This window comes from Macaca thibetana, chromosome 2, assembly GCF_024542745.1.
Source record: "Macaca thibetana thibetana isolate TM-01 chromosome 2, ASM2454274v1, whole genome shotgun sequence".
NCBI classification, from domain to species: domain Eukaryota; kingdom Metazoa; phylum Chordata; class Mammalia; order Primates; family Cercopithecidae; genus Macaca; species Macaca thibetana.
Genome location: NC_065579.1, coordinates 102,667,257 through 102,676,545, shown reverse-complemented (window position 1 = coordinate 102,676,545; position 9,289 = coordinate 102,667,257). Strand labels below are relative to the sequence as shown.

General features: G+C 49.3%; 1 protein-coding gene across 1 annotated transcript in view; it reads right to left on the bottom strand.

Annotated features, from left to right (window-relative positions):
- TREX1 (three prime repair exonuclease 1) overlaps positions 1 to 9,289 on the bottom strand; it is a 94,079-nt gene that overhangs the window by 67,561 nt on the left and 17,229 nt on the right. The window lies entirely within an intron of this gene.

Below are 9,289 nucleotides of genomic sequence, written 5' to 3'. Positions count from 1 at the left end.
TAAAGCCATCCACAAAGTCCTTGTCCCTAAGGAGCCATGTTGGTCTTGTCTGTGCCAGGGGTAGTCATAGCTGCTATTCTTTGCAGTGGCTTCATCGTCCCTTCTTTCCCATTTCTGCTGGATGTGGGGAGCACAGTCAGGTCAGCAGCCAGGTGCCATCATTTGGGAGCATGTGAGCTTGGATGCTCTGGCCAGGTTTTTGTAGCCACCCAGAATGGTCCTGACTCTCCCCCATTGGCTGCTCTGGCCAAACTGTGGAATGGGTCTCCATCTTGACCATCTCCAGGAGCAGGGTGAATGGGAAATCCACTTGGGGTGGACTTCAAGCAGGCACAGAGGGAAACAGCCTTGGTCAGCATCACAGACCTCGACAGAGCCGTGCTTCTGTTACAGAGGCCTCTCTGTTCCAGGTTCAGGCCCATGCAGGTTTTAGGGGCAGGTGAAGGCTTCCAGGAGAGGGGGGCCATGTGCCTGCACGCCTGGGTGCATGCCCGCGGGAGGGGTGAGTACTGAACGTGCTCTGAGTCACTCACTGAGTCATGGCTCGGCTGCCACAGAACATTGTTATATAGACATAGAGAAGAAAAACCTGGCACAAGAAGATAGGAAATTCTGTCTTCGCTCCAAACCATGACCAAGAATGGAGATTCCAACACCAGCAAGAATTTGTGATCACTTAACTTGGGTTATGGCCACAATTGCTGCATAGAACATTTGTAATTCAGTTTGATCAATTTTTTCCTAATTTTTTCTTAAGACTGCAACGAAAGTGTGCCCTCATTATTACATTTTTCACAAACCTGTTAGCATATAAAGGGCCTTTGTTTCTCATTACCACCCGGGGCTCCTTAAGGCATTTTATGGAGTGATTTGCTTTATTAAAAAGAGCTTTCACCAACTTAAAAATTGGAATAATTGTCCAAATGGTTACATGACTCAGGAGTTCTATATTTTTACTAATTTTCTGATACTGAAAGAGTCATGTGCTAATTAAGATAACAACTGAATTTATGCTCATGAATGTTGGAATTCTTAGAAGCCACCTGAAACCTTCCCAATGGTCAGGACTCTGGATCCCATTGGCCAGTGCCAACAGGTGGCTCTGGGCTGTGCTGGGGGATACAGGGAACCCAGCTGTGTTCTGCTGAGCACCAATGGCTGCTGATGCATGTGTTTCCTCCACCGGGTTCCCTAAGGATGGCACATTGAACAACAAATACACCCAAACCACCTAGGTCAGCTGACTGGTGATGTTTTATGGATCTCTCTTTAAAAGTGTTCTGTTGGCCAGGCGCAGTGGCTCACGCCTGTATTCCCAACACTTTGGGAGGCCAAGGCAGGTGGATCATCTGAGGTCAGGAGTTCGAGACCAGCCTGCCCAATGTGGCAAAACCCCGTCTCTACTAAAAATACAAAAAATTAGCCGGGTGTGGTGGCGGGCACCTCTAATCCCAGCTACTCCGGAGGCCGAGGCAGGAGAATCGCCTGAACCCGGGAGGCGGAGGTTGCAGTGAGTCGAGGTTGTGCCACTGCACTCCAGCCTGGGCAACAAGAGCGAAACTCCATCTCAAAAAAAAAAAAAAAAAAAAAAAAAAAGGGAAAGTGTTCTGTCTTAATTAAGGATGATGGTTTATCCAATTCCAATTCCAAATGTTTACCAAAAATCTAAGATAAGGATATCACCATGATGTTTGAAAGAGAATTTATGCCCTGGTTGTGATGTTGGGGTTTTATTGATAAGAGTTTCAGTTATCTGGATGATATGTGCACGTGTAAGGAAACAGAATGGTTTGCCAGTTGTCCAGGTGGCCATGAAGAGAACCTCTGCAGGTCTAGGAATGTGAAGCTCAGATTTTGGAAACGGTCCGGTGTCCTGGGCCACAGGTGAGTGGCTGAAGCTGGTGGTTTGCTGCCATCTTCTGGCCATAGTGTGGAATTTATCAGAAGCAGCTACCAATGAGGGTGTCTGGAGCACTATAAATTGCAAGCCTGGGCAAGATAGCCAGACCCTATCTTTTAAAAAAATCTTTAAAAATTAGCTGGGCATGGTAGCACACACTTGTCTCAGCTATTTAGGAGGTTGAGGTGGGAGGATTGCTGGACCCCAGGAGTTTGAGGCTGCTGTGAAAGATTATGCCACTCCACTCCAGACTGGGTGAGAGTGAGACTCCGTCTCTTCAAAAAAAAAAAAAAAAAAAAAGAGAGAGAGAGAGAGAAATCACAACAGTGGAATTCAGTAGTGCTGGAGCGTAGTGAATAATCTTACCTTGTCTTTAACGTGAATTCTGGTTTTAGAGTGAGCTATGTTTTAGGACGTAGTTGAGATAGAAGCTGATAAGGGGGTGGTGAAGCACAGCTATTATTAGTCCTGGGCTAACAGATATCAGTGAGTGACTAGTCAAGAAAATAGCCGGGCACAGTGGCTCATGCCTGTAATCCCAGCAGTTTGGGTGGCCGAGGCGGGTGGATCACCTGAGGTCAGGAGTTCGGGACCACCCTGGCCAAGATGGTGAAACCTCATCTCTACTAAAAATGCAAAAATTAAGCTGGGTGTGATGGTGTGCACCTGTAATCCCAGTTACTGGGGAAGCTGAGGCAGGAGAATCACTTGAACCTGGGAGGCAAAGGTTTCAGTGAGCCGAGATCACGTCACCTCACTCCAGCCTGAGCAGCAGAACCAGACTCTGTCTCAAAAAGAAAAAAAAAAAAAAAGAAAACAGAAACCACTCTACGTGTTTCCAATGGAAGGAATTTAAATATAAGGGATTGATTATGAAAGTGTGTGAAGGGGCCGGGCGCGGTGGCTCACGCCTGTAATCCCAGCACTTTGGGAGGCCGAGGCGGGCGGATCACAAGGTCAGGAGATCGAGACCACGGTGAAACCCCGTCTCTACTAAAAATACAAAAAATTAGCCGGGCGCGGTGGCGGGCGCCTGTAGTCCCAGCTACTCAGGAGGCTGAGGCAGGAGAATGGCGTAAACCCAGGAGGCGGAGCTTGCAGTGAGCCGAGATCGCGCCACTGCACTCCAGCCTGGGCGACAGAGCGAGACTCCGTCTCAAAAAAAAAAAAAAAAAAAAAAAAAAAAAAAAAAAAAAAAAAAAAAAAGTGTGTGAAGGACAAAAAGGGTAGTACTTATCCAGCGGTGAGTGACTATAGAAGCCTCTGTCACCTATAAGCTGGCAAAGGGGACAGCAGTGTTACCCACAGCCCCTGACTGCTGACTCAGTGGCGCCCATGGGAAGCCAGGAGCTGCATGCTCACTGACGCTGCAGGTGCCTGGGAACCTGATATCCTGGCCCCTCCACCCACACTGGTGAGTCGGTGTTGCTGGGGCACCTGCTGCCCTAGTGAATGGGTGCCACCAGGAAGAGGATTCAAGCCTCTCTTCTCTCTTGCTCAAGACCTCCTCCACCACCAGACTTGTCTCAAGATCTCAGGCCCAAGAAGCCCCAGGGAGTGGAGTGACAGGAGCCTTGCTCTGGGAGGCAGGAGACCTGGATTCTAATTCCTCCTCCTCTCACTGACTGGGCCTCTGGAGAGAAGGGCGGGGACATTCTGGCATGTGGCAGGAGCCACCCTGTGTCATGGAGTTGGATCCCAAGCTGGCACCTGGCAGGATTTAATGAAGAAACATTTGTCAACTGCTGGATCAGTCCAGCTCCCGGCAGGAAACTGACAGCATGTACCAGGAAAGATGCAGCTGGAAGAGAGTTTAATGAGGGGACTACTTACAGAGCTGCGGGCTCTGGGAAGCTGATAAGGGGCGGTGAAGCACAGCTGTTATTAGTCCCGGGCTCCAGGGGTAGGGACAGAGTAGTAATCAGGACCAGTGGGGCTATGGCTAAAAGTGGAAGCTTTGGAGGGAGGATGCTGGGGGAATAATTACCCTGGCCTCTTGCTCCTCCCCACTGTCCAGACTCCTGTCAGCCTGTCCCGTTGGCCAAGCCACCTGAAAGCCAGAGAGGGGAGCCCAAATGGTAGGGCAGCCTCTGGACTGCTGAGTAGTGAAGAAGTGGGCAGAAAACTGCCTCTGGCCCGAGGACTTGCTGCCCTGCGAGGCACCTAGCAGGTGCTTTGTCATTCAGCGCCACAAGGTCATGGCCATAGCAGGACTTGGTTTCCAGCCCCCTGGCTTGCAGAATTTTCCACCACACTCCATGCCCTAGTGCTCCTTGGGCGGTGCTGCACTGTCCACCTGAAGGATCTTGGAAACATCAAATTTTGGGCATTCTTCACTTTCTCTTCACTTTCTCTCCAGGTTGGGTGGGATGCTGGGTGTGCAAATAGAGACCCAAGGAAGACTCCACGCTACAGTCTGTGTCTACAGCTTCATGTCAGGGCAGAAGTCAGCAGGGCCAGGCACAGACCCATCCAGAGTTGAGGGGGGCCAGGGCGCCTGGTTACCCACACCCAATGAAATGTGTGTGGGGCACTCCCAAGCCCCCATGCAGAGACAACCCCTCGCGCCTGTGCCCAGCCTAGGTTGCTGACTGGAGTGGGGGCAGCAGAACTGTGTGTGTGTGTGTGTGTGTGCGCGTGCGCGTATATTTGATGTATATGTTTGATGTGTGTGTGTGGCATTGGGGACAGGCAGAGGCTGTGCTCACTGAGGAATGATGTTCTGGTGGAACACTCCATGGACTTACAGCTTGAGAAGTGGGCTTTGGCCAGGCCCTGGCACTGACCACCTAGGAACAGTCATCTCTTCCAAGCCTCTGGTTCCTCTTCTGTAAGCTGCGAGTCCCTAACCATCTTTCCAAAGGGAGCATCCTGTGCAAACTGTCACAGGAGGCGGAAGGACCCTGGTCTCCCTCAGAGCCTCTAGAGCCTGTGGGCAAGAGCTGGCCCTCAATGCCGAGGTGCCAGGTCTGACGCTGGTGAAGAGTGACCCAACTGGGCGACTGCCTGAGGCCTCGGAGGAGGACAAGGAGGAAGCAGCAGGGTACATACCTTGCCCTGGCCTCTCCTAGGGTAGAGGACGGTGTGAGCCCACAGAGGCCGTCATCTAGCCTGAGAGGTTTCTTGCCTCTTCCTCCCATGCCCAGGGTTCTCCCTGGGTTCTCCCAGACTGCAGAGCAAGATCCAGGCTCCCCACGATGCCAGAGGCCCTGCCTCTATCCTCTGTCTGACCAGCACCCCTATTGCTAACCCCACACATGAAGGATACTGTTTTGGCATCATCATTTGTGAGGGCCAGGCTGGGGAAGGGTGAAGAGAGCCTCCTTCCCCAGGGAGGCTGAACCCAGGGAGATGGAGTGACATGCCCCAAAAACACAGCAAGCGGGACTAGAACCCATGTCTCCAGATGGAACCCCAGGCTTCCACTGCTCCATGCTGTGCAGGTTCCACCTCCCACCCTGCTGCTGTCGCCGGGGGGCCTCAGGCCACTTCCTGAGCCCCTCTGTGTCCTCAGTCCATGATTGGACTGGGGGTCCCTGGGTCCCCTGGAGGACTAGCCAAGCACAGGTCCTTCTTTGCTTCTTACTCCCCACCCCAGTCTCCTTGTTCTTCAGTCTTTTGCTTTCTCACTGGCTGCCTTCTCACACCTCCCATGGCTATGCCCATTTCTCCTTTTAACTCTGTCAACTTTTGGATCCTATATGCCTGTAATCCCAGCACTTTGAGAGGCTGTGGTGGGAGAATTTCTTGAGCCCAGGAGTTCAAGACCAGCCTGGGAAGCATGGCGAAACCCTGACTTCACAAAAAGTACAAAAATTAGCCAGGGGTGGTGGTGCATGCCTGTAATCCCAGTTACCTAGTCACTCAGGAGACTGAGGTGGGAGGATCACATGAGCCTGGAAGGTTGAGGCAGCGAGCCAAGATTGCACCACTGCACTCCAGCTTGGGTGACAGAGTGAGACCCTGTCTCAAAAAAAAAAAAAAAAAAAAAAAAAATTATTGAGGGCAGGCGTGGTGGCACCTGCCTGTAATCCCAGCACTTTGGGAGGCTGAGGCAGGAGGATTGCTTGAGCTCAGGAGGTTGAGGCTACAATGAGACATGTTTGTACCACTGTACTCCAGCTTGGGTGACAGAGCTAGACCCTGTCTCAAAAAAAGAAAAAAAGGAGAAGCTACTGAGTTGCCATAAAACCATGTGCTTCTGATTGAGTGTGTGTGTGTGTGTGTGCTTTTATAAGGGGATAAAGTATTTACTTGTAACCCAGGAAAATATATTAGTTTCCAGATTAACATATTTTGCTGCTTTTCAAATTATGGTTTCTAAATATTTCATTTTTTTCAAGTTTATGCCAAAATAATTTGAGGTATTGCTAATCTTTCAAATGTGAGATTTCCAACAATCACAAAGGAAAGTATTCTCCTGAAAGCAGCATTTTGGTAATCATATTATATGAATTTATTTGAATTATTTTATTTCCCCTTTTTATTGAGATGGAGTTTCACTCTTGTGGCCCAGGCTGGAGTGCAATGGCGCGATCTCGGGTCGCTACAGTCTCCGCCTCCTTGGTTCAAGCAATTCTCCTGCCTCAACCTTCCAAGTAGCTGGGATTACAGGCGCCTGCCACCATACCCAGCTAATTTTGGTATTTTCAGTAGAGATGGGGTTTCACCATGTTGGCCAGGCTGGCCTTGAACTCCTGACCTCAGGTGATCCACTCTCTTTGGCTTCTCAAAGTTCTGGGATTACAGGCATGAGCCACCACACCTGGCCTCTTACTGAGTTTCGAGAGCTCTTTATATATTTGGGATACAGATCTGTAGGGGTTTGAGGGACCTGGGAGCTGATCAAAGAAAAATATGTGACCATGGGAGGCAGCAAACTTTACTGAGTGGGGCTTGGGTAGGGTCGTGTGAGAGCATGAGACCGTCTAGAGGCTTGAGGTGCAGGAGCCACCATCCAGAAGGGGAGGAGAGCAAGGGAACACTTGGAGAGGAGATGGGAGTGGGGACCTTTGTGTCTAGGTGATGTTGCTCAGCAGCAGGGGCGTGGGAGCAGATGGGAATCTCTGGGTCAGAGAGCTCTGAATGGCTGTAGCAGCCTAGGGTGTTATAACCAGAAGGCACTATCTTACCAAAGGGCAATAGCTGTCAGATGAGGTCTGTGGGGAGGGATGGCATGGGAGATAGCATGCAAAGCAGGCAGGCTCTAAAGGACTAAAAATCTGCTTGTTTGGGCCATTTAAAAAATAATTACGTAGGTAAAAATTTGAGTTTGTCCCCAGAATCTTGGGCTAATGGGTCTCAGCCTGCATCAGATAGTCCAGGGCCAGGCGTGGTGTCTCATGTCTGTAATCCCAGCACTTTGGGAGGCCGAGGCAGGCGGATCACGAGGTCACGAGATCGAGACCATCCTGCCCAACATGGTGAAACCCCGTCTCTACTAAAAAATACAAAAATTAGCTGGGCTTGGTGGCATACGCCTGTAGTCCCAGCTACTCAGGAGGCTGAGGCAGGAGAATCGCTTGAACCTGGGAGGCAGAGGTTGCAGTGAGCTGAGATTGTGCCACATACTCCAGCCTGGTGACAGAGCAAGACTCCGTCTAAAAAATAAATAAAAAATAAACAGTCCCGGAGTCAATACTTGGAGGCTGTCTTTGGCTCATTTTTAACAATTGATCCCATGGTCTGAGATTCTTTCAAAATTGTGGCCAGCACTGTGGCTCACGCCTGTAATCCTAGCACTCTGGAAGGCTGAGACAGGATGGCTTGAGCCCAGGAGTTTGAGGCCAGCCTGGGTGGCATAGTGAGATCTTGTCTTGATCTCTTTAATAATCATAATCATAATCTACATGGTATGTTATTTTGTAATGCCTGGGCTTGGAGTCAGTGAAAGCATCTTTAGGACCCAGAATACTGCAAGGGTACAAACTACAATTTCAAAGCCTATTCACAGCCAGTCTATGTATTTAGTGGGAAGAGCCAGGCAAAGAAGATTTTGATATATCTGTTTAGCAGAATGATATATTCTGGCCCTTGGCTGTATGTCCCTGGGTATCTATAAAGCTTGCTGTAGACATCCACATACAGTGAAATGTGCTTACAAGCACACAGACCCCTCTTTTAGCAGCCAGAAGGTAATGTCGGACTAGGTACAGTCAACACCAGTGAGGGTAAGAACTTCTCAGGTAAGGAAGAGGCACAGCAGCAGAGGAGGGGTTAAAATCATAGGCCGTCTGAAACCAGCAGCAGAGGATCCATTTTTCTCCCAAGTGTCACCCAACGTTGCTACCTGGTCCAGGGGCAATTAGAATTTTATCTCCTGGGCATCAGAAGCAGGTCTAGGTTTGTCCCAAGTGCTTTCCATGGAACACATATGTGGGTGGTGATAGGGATGCTTCCATCTCCTGTGAAATTTTTACTGAATAGAACATGTCAGTCAAATCTGTAAACCATTCCCATGTTATCTTGAATGTCATCCATTAAAGTGATGCCATCTGGTAGAGGTGCTCTCATAAAGGGAATGGCCTTGTATAATTCTCTGGAGTCTAGAGTTAGCTAACCTCCACTCAGCAGTAGTGACTAAGCTCAGGCCATACTGGGAAATGGAAGAGGCGAGATGGTAAAATTCAACACCCCTTCTTTATGCCAGCTACAACCAGCCATTATCCTTCAGTGCCTTGCTGTGCCCTAGTGACCTATTTATCACCCTCACTGGTAGGGGATGGTTAGCTAGTTCCCACTGGATGATGCCTACCAAGTAGTGCTTCCCGTGTCTGAGGAAGAAAGAAAATCAAACCTGGATTACTGAGTCTAAGTCAGAAGTGGGTGGCCATAGCCACCTAAGACCAGAGGGATGGCCACTAAAGAGGTGTTAGAATAACACTAGATTATTTCTGTGGCTTCTCTTAACTTTTTCATTCCCAATTAATCTTTTTTTTTTTTTTTGAGAGGGAGGCTTGCTCTGTCACCCAGGCTGGAGTGCAGTGGCGTGATCTCGGCTCACTGCAAGTTACGCCTCCCAGGTTCATGCCATTCTCCTGCCTCAGCCTCCCGAACAGCTGGGGCTACAGGTGCCCGCCACCACGCCTGGCTTTTTTTTTTTTTTTTGTATTTTTAGTAGAGACGGGATTTCACTGTGTTAGCCAGGATGGTCTCGATCTCCTGACCTTGTGATCCGCCTGCCTTGGCCTCCCAAAGTGCTGGGATTACAGGCATGAGCCACTGCGCCGGCTTTTTTTTTTTTTTTTTTTTTTTTTTTTACAGATGCCTAAACCCTCTTTTATTTCACACAGCTATGCAAATTGTGAGGCCAAGGATATGACTGCAAACAATTAAAATTTAATTTACATGAATAAGCTTTCTTCCCCATGAAAATACTATGTGTTGCTT